This window comes from Stomoxys calcitrans, chromosome 2, assembly GCF_963082655.1.
Source record: "Stomoxys calcitrans chromosome 2, idStoCalc2.1, whole genome shotgun sequence".
In the NCBI taxonomy this organism is placed as follows: domain Eukaryota; kingdom Metazoa; phylum Arthropoda; class Insecta; order Diptera; family Muscidae; genus Stomoxys; species Stomoxys calcitrans.
The window spans coordinates 205,203,036-205,215,247 of NC_081553.1; positions in this window are offsets into that span (position 1 = coordinate 205,203,036).

Here is a 12,212-nt window from a genome sequence, read left to right on the forward strand (position 1 = left end):
GCATAAATACAAGGGAGAAGGTGGCACAGGACACGTCACTTCGTTCGATTTATGTCGAGCTTTCTCAGAGATCGCACTATACGAGTTGTTGTAGATGGGTTCTCATCAGATGAGTATACATTGACCGCAGTTGTGCCACAAAGCTCTGTCCTTTTCCCTTTTTTCTTATTTTCATTGACGATCTATTGGGTCAGACTTCGAATCCAGTCTACTCATTTGCCGATGGCAGTAGTGTGTGTCATTCTATTCATTCGTCCTCAAGAAATTGTGGACAGGAGGCGTATTATGGATGAGATGCTCTCCCAGGATTTGTTGGCCATTTCCGTGTGGGGTGGAATGATCAGATTAGACTTTAACGCACAGAAGACGCAGTGCTGTTTCTTGTCTCACAAGCGATTCACTAACCCACTTCAATCGTCGATATCTATCGAAGGTATAGATATTAAGCAGTGCTCTTGATGTTCTGGGCATGAAGACACAATGTGATGTACGTTGGTCAAAACACGTATTCGAAAGAAGCATTCAAGTGTTTGGGCTTTCTTAAGCGGTGCAAGAAATATTTCTCCTCTTCTGATCTTCTCAATATCTATACTACCTACATCAGGCCGAGGATGGAATATAACTCTCATATATGGACAGGAGCTCCAAAATCATCCTTGGAACTACTTGACCTGGTTCAACGGAGAGCGATGGTGTTGATTGGAGACAGTAGGGTATTCAACTCTATTGATTCCCTTGAACATCGTCGGAATGTGGGTAGCGTTGTATTGCTCTATCGTTATTTTCATGGCATGTGTTCCAGGGATATTCGTCCTGTTTTCCCTGACGTTAGGATGTTCACCAGGAATACAAGACTTGCCAGGAACTCACACCCGTTTGTAATCGATTGGCCAGTCGACCGGACCATGCATTACCGAGAAAATTCATATTTCGCCCGAACCATTCGTATATGGAATCGACTTCCGGCTAATATATTTCCCACCAACATTGACGTTCAGAAATTTAAGACTAATATCAATAAAGGCTACTCCCTCTTTCCCCCCTCCAACCCTTCCCTTTAGTTGCCAACGCAAGGCACTGCGTGTTGGTTAAGTGAAAAAAAAATAACGGATGCTGACTGAGGAGGGCTTTGAAGCCGTCTACTACGCATCCATCAGGCTAGACCCAAAGGTCTCAATGTTAACCCAGAGAAGACTTACATATGCCTGTTCACTAGGAAGACGAAGATGGACCAATTTAACACACCACGTTTCCTCAATAAGACAATTTCGATATCTGACAAGGTCACATACTTAGGAGTGATCTTGAACAAGAAACTGAATTGGAAGTGTCTCATTCAGAAGCGTACTGAGAAGGCTCACAGATGTTGAGCACTATGTAGACGGGTCGTAGGTTCAAAATGGGACCTTAATCCTGGCTCTACAGGAGCGTGATTAGACCAATACAAATTTACGCCTCAGTAGCTTGGTGGACTGCTATGGAGAAAAAGTGCAACATAAGGTATGGCCCTTATGTTCAAAGGTTCACAGAACATGTTGTCTTGGCGTAGGCGGAGCGATGAGGACCACGCCCATTAGGGCACTGGAGACTATTCTAGATATCGGACTCATTGACATGCAGATTAAGTGTGAGGCAGCCACTGTGGCTATGAGACTTAAGGCGAAGGGAGAATGGATTGAGGATGGGAGCAGCTCGTGTCTATAATCGAGGAGACGATAGGCAACCTGGAAGAAATGGAAAAGGTTTCCGATCGGATACCTGAGATGAACCTTGAAGTTGAGTGCAAGGCACCGCTGCCATCGGCACAGTCTTGGATTGATGGGACCCTAGTATTGCCATCTGGAAGAGTATGTTACACGGATGGATCAAAGCTACAGGACAGAGTGGGCCCAGGGACTGAGATTAGTTATAGACTGCCTGACCATAATAGGGTCCTGCAGGCGGAGATCCGGGCGATCACGGAATGTGGAAGTGGTGTGGTGCTAACGCTAAGACGTTGAGTGTGAACATCTTTGCCGACAATAAAATTGCCATAAGGGCAATAACAACCAGGACGGTAAGGTCACGAACAGCCTTGCAATGTAAGAAGGAGATTAACGCCTTCTCTGAGGATGGTAATATCCGCATCGTTTGGGTGCCAGGCCATAACTGAGTCAGGGGAAATGAAAGGGCGGACGATTTATCGGTGAGGACCAGAGGACTGCCGTCAATAAACTTGGTCAACCCAAAGTCTTTCGGGTCGACGCAGTCCGAGTTAAGGGAGTGAGCGACGAATGCGCATGCAACATTGTGGAATAGCGAAACGGTCGGTAAAAATTTCAAATTTTGCACATGAATATTCCATTAAGGAACAGGGGCTAAATTCTCACATATCAATGAGTGCAGTCCGATTCAACGTTCGGTAGGACGGCGAAAATACTATGGGGGGATCCAGATCGTGAGAATACGAGGCTATTACTGAAAGGAAGCAAGAAGGAGGTCAGTAAAGCTATTAGTATCATAACGGGTTACATAGGACTACGAGCTCACTTATGTAAAATCGGTGCGGCAAGTGAAAGCATGTGTAGGGCATGCGGGGAAGATGAAGACACGTTGGAGCACTTCCTTTGTCATTGCCGGGTTTTCGCGTCTAACAGATACCGGAACTTAGGTGGAGACACAATACCAGACATGAACCAACTTAGGCGAGTGGTATTGAAAACAATTGAGGATTTTGTAAGTAGCACAGATTTCATAACTTAGATTTTCTTTTTCAAGGTTATTTTTTATACCCTCCACCATAGGATGGGGGTATACTAATTTCGTCATTCTGTTTGTAACACCTCGAAATATGTGTCTGAGGCCCCATAAAATATATATTGGGTTGCCAAAAAAGTAATTGCGGATTTTTTAAAAGAAAGTAAATGCATTTTTAATAAAACTTAGAATGAACTTTAATCACATATACTTTTTTTACACTTTTTTTCTAAGCTAGCTAAAAGTAACAGCTGATAACTGACAGAAGAAAGAATGCAATTACAGAGTCACAAGCTGTGAAAAAATTTGTAAACGCCGACTATATGAAAAATCCGCAATTACTTTTTGGGCAACCCAATATAAATTCTTGATCGTCATGCCATTTTAAGTCAATCTAGCCATGTCGGTCCTTCTGTCCGTCCGTCCATCTGTCCCTCCGTTCGTCCGTCAGTCTGTCCGTCCGTCCGTCCGTCTGTCCGTCTGTCCGTCCGTCTATATGAAAAATCCGCAATTACTTTTTGGGCAACCCAATATAAATTCTTGATCGTCATGCCATTTTAAGTCGATCTAGCCATGTCGGTCCGTCTGTCCGTCCGTCCGTCCGTCCGTCTGTCCGTCTGTCCGTCTGTCCGTCCGTTCGTCCGTCCGTCCGTCCGTCTGTATGTCTGTCCGTCTGTCCGTCTGTCCGTCTGTCCGTCCGTCCGTCTGTCCGTCCATCTGTCCGTCCGTCTGTCTGTCTGTCCGTTCGTCCGTCTGTCCGTCCGTCCGTCCGTCTGTCCGTCCATCTGTCCGGCCGTCCATCTGTCCGTCCGTCCGTCTGTCCGTCCATCCGTCTGTCTGTCCGTCCATCCGTCCGTCTATCCGTCCGACTGTTCGTCCGTCCGTCTGTCCGTCCGTCCGTCTGTCCGTTCGTCTGTCCGTCCGTCCGTCCGTCTGTCTGTCCGTCCGTCCGTCTGTCCTTCCGTCTGTCTGTCCGTCTGTCTGTCTGTCGAAAGCACGCCAATTCTCGAAGGCGTAACGCTAGCCGCTTGATATATTCCACAAATACTTTCTATTAGTGTAGGTCGGTTGGTATTGTAAATGGATCTAATCGGTCTATATTTTGATATAGCATACATATAAACCGATCTTGGGTCTTGACTTCTTGAGTCTCTAGAGGGCGAAATTCTCGTCCGATTTAATTGAAATTTTGCACGTAGTGTTTTGGTACCACTTCCAATATCTATGCTAAGTATGATTCAAATCGGTTCATAATCTGGTATAGCTGTCATATAAACCGATATGGGGTCTTGACTTCTTCAGCTTTTAGAGCGCGCAATTCTTATCCGATTTGGCTGTAATTTTGCACGTGGTGTTTTAATATCACTTTCAAGAACTGTGCTTAGTATGATTCAAATCGGTTCATAACCTGGTATAGCTGCCATGTAGACCGGTCTGGGACCTTGACTTCTTGAGCCTCGAGAGGGCGCAATTCTCAACCGATTTGGCTGAAATTTTTTATAACGGCTTCTCTCGTGAGAAGTGTTTGGGCTTTCTTAAGCGGTGCAAGAAATATTTCACCTCTTCTGATTATCTCAATATCTGTACATCAGGCCGAGAAACATTAAGAACTGTGCTTAGTATGATTCAAATCGGTTCATAACCCGGTATAGCTGCCATGTAGACCGGTCTGGGACCTTGACTTCTTGATCCTCGAGAGGGCGCAATTCTTATCCGATTTGGCAGAAATTTTGTACAACGGCTTCTCTCATGACCTTCAACATACGTGTCTAATATGGTCTGCAGCTACAGATATAAACCTATCTCCCGATTTAGCCGCTACAAGGCGCAATTCTTATCCGAATGAACTGAAATACCGAACGACTTGAAATATCTCCATTTTTAATTCCATCACCATAGAGGGATACTAATCCAGTGATAAAGTCCATAAGCCCTTAAATTCAAAAAGTGCTCTTAGATTTTTATCCGTTTTAGCTAGCATTTGCTATCTGCTTCAGAAATATGAATTTTCCCATATAAAGGGTGACTTTTTTGAGGTTAGGATTTTCATGCATTAGTATTTGACAGATCACGTGGGATTTCAGACATGGTGTAAAAGAGAAAGATGCTCAGTATGCTTTGACATTTCATCATGAATAGACTTACTAACGAGAAACGCTTGCAAATCATTTTCAGTGAATCATTTTCAGTGAAATCATTTTCAGTGAATCGACAAATTTTGTTCAGCGATGAGGCTCATTTCTGGTTGAATGGCCACGTAAATAAGCAAAATTGCCGCATTTGGAGTGAAGAGCAACCAGAAGCCGTTCAAGAACTGCCCATGCATCCCGAAAAATGCACTGTTTGGTGTGGTTTGTACGCTGGTGGAATCATTGGACCGTATTTTTTCAAAGATGCTGTTGGACGCAACGTTACGGTGAATGAACACATTTCGAACCGAACACTGATTTTGGTAATAAAATTCAATGATTTGCAAGCGTTGCTCGTTAGCAAGTCTATTCATGATGAAATGTCAAAGCATACTGAGCATCTTTCTCTTTGACACCATGTCTGAAATCCCACGTGATCTGTCAAATACTAATGCATGAAAATCCTAACCTCAAAAAAATCACCCTTTACAAGTGAATGACACAGTTAGTGAGGCACAATCTGTTTGACCAAAGATCAATAAAAACCTTGGCTTTATATCAATTTAATAAAATCCCTCTTTGAATATAAATTTATAATTGAATGTGTTATGTGTTGGATATATCCAAATGTCATATGTACTGCCCCATGCCATTGCAAATGTCAAATGCATGCATGACTGCCCTGATTGACCTGAACAAATTTTCAGATCGTTACGATTGACATGTCCTGTTGACATTAGTGTACATGCTGCTTCGTGTCCATTATATTTTCGTGTTGTCATTTTGTTGTTTTCCAAATGCTTTCAACTGTTTAACAAAGCGACCTTTTACCAGTACACAACGACCACGATGTTGGCAATACCATGCCATATTAACAACTAAAACAAAAGCTAATACAACCAGTAGTGCATACAAAAGTGCATAAGGTGAACATCACTTCAATGGACTAGCTCTCGCACCTGTGGTTCTGCCATGTGGAACATTGATGGCAGTGTCTGCCTGACACTGATTCTAAATCAAACTGACATTTGTGCCAGTGTTGCTCTTACTCAGTATTCAGTTGGTGATGAAGTGACTTGTTATTCAATTTGTTGCGGTGTTGATAACGCTCTCCAATATTTATGCGGATGTATTTGTCTACTTCAAAGAGAGTGTAAAGAACGCCATGGTTTTATTTATATTGCAGAAAGTGCAGCAATGGCATGAGCATGAATTTATTATTTTTTAATACCCAATAGGATCAGAGGTGAGGAATTTTTGTTATTCCCTTTGAAGCACATAAAGTTTACTCTTTGTGACTCCTATTTAGATGATTAGGCAATGCCGAAATGTCTGTCTGTCTATTGTAATGTTCCCACGTTCGTTTAAAATGAAGAATTTTGGTTCATAGTTTGCACTAAAGTCATCTGTGCAATGCAAAAATTAAACAAGTAAAAGCGCGCGGGCCGAAACTTGGGAACCCATCACAATGGATTCTGCATTAAATTTAGTTGAAGGTCATAATTTTATTCTACACTAGCCGAAACGGGCCCGCTCCGCTGCGCCTTCTTTAACTCTCTATTATCTTTTTAAGAAGGAGACACTACGCCCTGAATGCGGATATCGAATTCATGCCATTGTAGCGTATGACGCTAAACGCCTTCGAATTTAAATTTAAAAAATGATCCCAAAGAGGTGTCGAACTGCTGGACACCGTTTGGACTCGGCTATAAAAAAAGGTCCCTTATCATTGAGTTTAAACTTGAATCGGAAAGCACTCATTGATGTGTGAGAATTTGCTCCTTATCGGTTCCTGGTGGTAATGTTCTTGCTAGGGTAATGTTCTCATTAGGGGAGGGATGGCACCTCAGACATATCGACTCAAATATGGATATCAAATTCGTGCTGCACTTCCAAATCCCTTTAATTTGAACCTCATATTGCCATGGCCGGTACATATGAACCGTTTGGAGGGTGTTTTGGATCTGGGGCGGCCTCCAACACTTTGCACTGAAAATAGATATCAAATTCGTTCTTTATTCCCAACGGAAATGAAGTTCAGTTTAGAGGGTGCTTTAGGGCGTACCCCAAAACACTTGGCTCCAAAATTGGATATCAAATTCGTTCTCTACTCTCAAATATCTTTCATTTGAGTCCCATATTGTCATAATGGGTCAAATAACCTTTTTGACGTATCTTTAGGGGGAAAAGCGTCACCTAGACTTGTATGCAAATTCTAATGTCGTCTATGTCAATAAAAATGGCTAAAATGCCCATTTGAGGGTGGGCGCCTTCCGATTACTTTGACCATGTTTTATGCCATATTTTTAATCTACTGCCTAATACTTTTTATTTGACATAAACTTCGAATATATCTGTTTAGTTCTTTCCATATCCTCAGCATGTTATCAGTGTCAGTTACAAGAAACCATCTTTGTCTCTGCAGGAGGATGTGCCTGCACCAAAGCCATCTGTTTGATCTTTAATTCATTGGTACAATTTGTGGACTTCATTCTGATTCCTGTACATCTCAATTCGCTCACACTCACGTCTTTCCATTTCCTCTTTCTTTCTGCGGAATAGACGTTTCTCCTCTCTCCTATTCTCCTGATACCTCTCCTGCATCTGGCTCATTGCTACTGATTGCAGGGTTGCTTTATATGCCGCATTCTTGGCTTCAGTAGTATCTCGACACTCTTGGTCGTACCATTGGTTTCTTGATGGAGGCTTCCGGCACCTAACTAGGGATTTCGTGGCATTTTCCATGGAGTGGGCAATAGTTTGCCACTGCTTCATTATATAATCGGAACAAGGAGTGCTTTCAGCAAGCAGTTGGGTCAGTCGAGTGGAGTATGCCGCTGCCATCTGTTGTGTTTGCAGCTTCTCAATGTCCAGTTTCCATGTGGCACTATCGTACTTTCCTCGACATGTTCAAACGGGTGCGTACCTTTGCTACAACAAGGTTATGATCCAAATCTATATTTGCTCCACGGATCGATCGTACATCCAACACGTTGCATGAATGCCTTCCATCTATCACAACGTGATCAATTTGGTTCCTCAAGTTAGGTCGGGTGACATCCAAGTGGCTTTGTGAATATTTTTATGTTGAAATCTGGCGCTACTAACTACCATGTTTTTTGCCGCGGCGAAATCCGGGTCCGTTTTTATACCCACCACCGAAGGATGGGGGTATATTCATTTTGTCATTCCGTTTGCAACACATCGAAATATCCATTTCCGACCCCATAAAGTATATATATTCTTGATCAGCGTAAAAATCTAAGACGATCTAGGCATGTCCGTCCGTCTGTCCGTCTGTCCGTCTGTCTGTTGAAATCACGCTACAGTCTTTAAAAATTGAGATATTGAGCTGAAATTTTGCACAGATTCTTTTTTTGTCCATAAGCAGGTTAAGTTCGAAGATGGGCTATATCGGACTATATCTTCATATAGCCCCCATATAGACCGATCCGCCGATTTAGGGTCTTAGGCCAATAAAAGCCACATTTATTATCCGATTTTGATGAAATTCGGGACAGTGAGTTTTGTTAGGCCCCTCGACATCCTTCGTCAATTTGGCTCAGATCGGTCCAGATTTGGATATAGCTGCCATATAGACCGACCCTCCGATTTAGGGTCTAAGGGCCATAAAAGCCACATCTTTTACCCGATTCCACTGAAATTCGGGACAGTAAGTTGTGTTAGGCCCTTCGACATCCTTTGTCAATTTGGCCTAGATCGGTTCAGATTTGGATATAGCTGCCATATAGACCGATCCTCCGATTTATGGTCTAAGGCCCATAAAAGCCACATTTATTACCCGATTTTGCTGAAATTTAGGACAGTGAGTTTTGTTAGGCCCTTCGACATCCTTCGTCAATTTGGCTCAGATCGGTTCAGATTTGGATATAGCTGCCATATAGACCGACCCTCCGATTTAGGGTCTAAGGGCCATAAAAGCCACATCTTTTATCCGATTCCACTGAAATTCGGGACAGTGAGTTGTGTTAGGCCCCTCGACATCATTTGTCAATTTGGCCCAGATCGGTTCAGATTTGGATATAGCTGCCATATAGACCGATCCTCCGATTTATGGTGTTAGGCCCATAAAAGCCACATTTATTACCCGATTTTGCTGAAATTTGGGACAGTGAGTTGCGTTAGGCCCCTCGACATCTTTCTTCAATTTGGCCCAGATCGGTTCAGATTTGGATATAGCTGCTATATAGACCGATTTCTTGATTTAAGGTTTTGGGCCCATAAAATGCTCATTTATTGTCCATGTCGCCGAAATTTGGGACAGTGAGTTAAGTTAAGCTCCTTGACATACATCTGCAATATCGCACAGATCGGTCCAAATTTAGATATAGCTGCCATATAGACCGATATCTAGGTTTTAGGTTTTGGGGCCATAAAGACGCATTTATTGTCCGATGTCGCTGAAATTTGAGACAGTGAGTTTAGTTAGGCTCTTCGACGTCCTTTTTCAATTTTGCCCAGATCGATCCAGATTTGAATATAGCTGCCATGTAGACCGATCTCTCGATTTAAAGTCTTTGCCCCATAAAAAGCGCATTTATAATCCAATTTCACTGAAATTTTACATAGTAACTTATGTTAGGCTTTTCAATATCCGTGTCGTATATGGTTCAGATCGGTTAATTTTTAGATATAGCTACTGTACTTATTAGTATTTGGTCCAAATCGGAACATGTTTTGATATAACTGATATGGGTCATAAGGTATGAAATTTTCACAGAATTTTGATGAAAGGTGGTTTACATATATACCCGAGGTGATGGGTATCCAAAGTTCGGCCCGGCCGAACTTAACGCCTTTTTACTTGTTACTATTCCTTTGTTTCTCATAGTTTTCCGAGGGCGGGTTACTGGCCCTGTGCCCCAACCGCATTCGTCTTATGGGATTGCACATGTATCCCTCGTTGTGGCGAGCCGCTTGCTCCAAGATCGCACGTCCTCTCCCAGCCGCCCCTCACCTGGGAACAAACGCTGATGTTGGCCATTGGTTATTTGAAGGCGCCAATAATTCGCCTTGTCATCTCGAATTCATTAGCACTCAGTATTTTTTTAAGAACCAGTGCCACCTGACTCCTCATTGAGACTCTCCGCTCGAAAATTGCTGTATGCCCGCGGCCGCATTTTCAGCTACTCCGCATCCGCAGCTTTCCACCATCCGCAACGTGAGGACGCGCCCGGTAGCTTTCAGCTATGCTTCCGTTGGTAACGATCAACACTACACAAGTTGGAGCTCAAAGTTTCAGCCTGTGTGGTGCTCATAGTTATCCCGTGTCGGCCGGGACAGAACACCGCATGCAAAATTTTAGCAAAATCGGACTAAAACTGAGACTTCCAGGGACTCAAGAAGTCAAATCGGGAGATCGGTTTGTAGGGAAGCTATATCAGGTTATAGACCGATTCGACCCATACAGTTATTGGAAGACGTAGCAGAACACCGCATGAAAAATTTCGGCCAAATCGGACAAAAATTGCGGCTTGTAAGAGCTCAAGAAGTCATCAAGAGAAGTCATGGGAGCTATATCAGGTTAAAGACCGATTTAGACCGTACTTAGCACAATTGTTGAAAGTCATAACAAAATATTGCTTGCAAAATTTCAGCCAAATCGGACAAAAATTGCGACTTGTTAAGACTCAAGAAGTCAACTCGGGAGATCAGTTTATATGGGAGCTATATCAGGTTATAGACCGATTTAAATTGTGCTTGGTACAATTGTTAAAAGTCATAACAAAACATTAGTTGCACAATTTCAGCTTAATCGGACAAACATTGTGGCTTGTAAGGGCTCAAGAAGTCAAATCGGTAGATCGGTTTATAGGGGAGCCATATCAGATTCTTGACCGATTTAGACGGTACTTAGCACTGTTGTTAAGAGTCATAACAGAACACTATGTGCAACATTTCAGCTAAATCAGACAAAAATTTTAGCTTCCAGGGGCTCAAGAAGTCAAATCGGGAGATTGGTTTATATGGGAGCTATGTCAGGTTATAGACCGTACTTAGCACAGCTGTTGGAAGTCATAAAAGAACACAATGTGCAAAATTTTAGCCAAATCGGACAAAAATTGCCACTTGTAAGGGCTCCAGAAGTCAAATCAGGAAATCGGTTTATATGGGAGCTTTATCCGGTTCTTGACCGATTTGGACCGTACTTTGCACAATTGTTGAAAGTCATAAAAAAAACAGTACTTGCCAATTTCAGCCAAATCGGACAAAAATTGCGGCTCGTAAAGTCTTCAGAAGTCAAATCGGGAGCTCGGTTTATATTGGAGCTATATCACGTTATAAACGGATATAGACTGTACTTGGCTCGGTTGTTGGAAGTCATAACAGAACACTACATGCAAAATGTCAGCAAAATCGGACAAAAATTGCGACTTCCAGGGGCTCAAGGTGCCAAATCGAAATGGGGTTTATATGGTAGCTATATCTAAATTTGAAATGATATGGCCCATTTGCAATTCCTAATGACTTACATCAATATTAGGTATCTGTGCAAAATTTCAAGCGGCTAGCTTTATGTGTTCGATCACTGTCGGAGTTTCGACAGACGGAACGGACGGACGGATATGGCTAGATCAAGTCAGAATGTCGAGACGATCAAGAAAATATATATACTTTATGGGGTCCCAGATCAATATTTCGAAGTGCTACAAACGGAATGATTAGTTTAGTATACCCCCATCCTATGGTGGTGGGTATAAAAGATGCAAAGTTCGTAACAAAAGAAGTGTACTTTGCGAAAATTTCGTTTAGTAGGCACAATTTTGGCCCGATTTCTACAAAATTTAGCGTTCGTTGTTTTATTTAAAGTCTCAATGCAAAATTTCATATAAATCGGCCTAGATTAGGACATAGCCCCCATACATATCTTTTGTCCGATATGGTCTTTTAAAATTGGCACAGGTTTCGATATAACTCCCATATAATATTTTATACAATATGGCCTTTTAAGGATGTGGAAACCGACATTTATTGTCCTATCGTATAAAAATCTTACATGGTTCTTTTTGATTTTTCAATAGGTATCCAAATTAAAGGGAGGCCACCGTAGGTAGCGCAGAGGTTAGCACGTCCTCCTATGACGCTGGACGCTTGGCTTCGAATCCTGACGAGACCATCAGAAAAAAATTTTCAACGGTGCTTTTTCCCTCCCAATGCTGCCAGCATTTGTGAGGTACTCTGCTATATAAAACTTTTCTCCAAAGGGGTGACGCACTGCGGCACGTCGTTCGGACTAGGCTATAAAAAGGAGGCCCCTTATCATTGAGCTTAAAACTTGAATCGGACTGCACTCATTGATATGTGAGAAGTTTGCCCCTGTCCCTC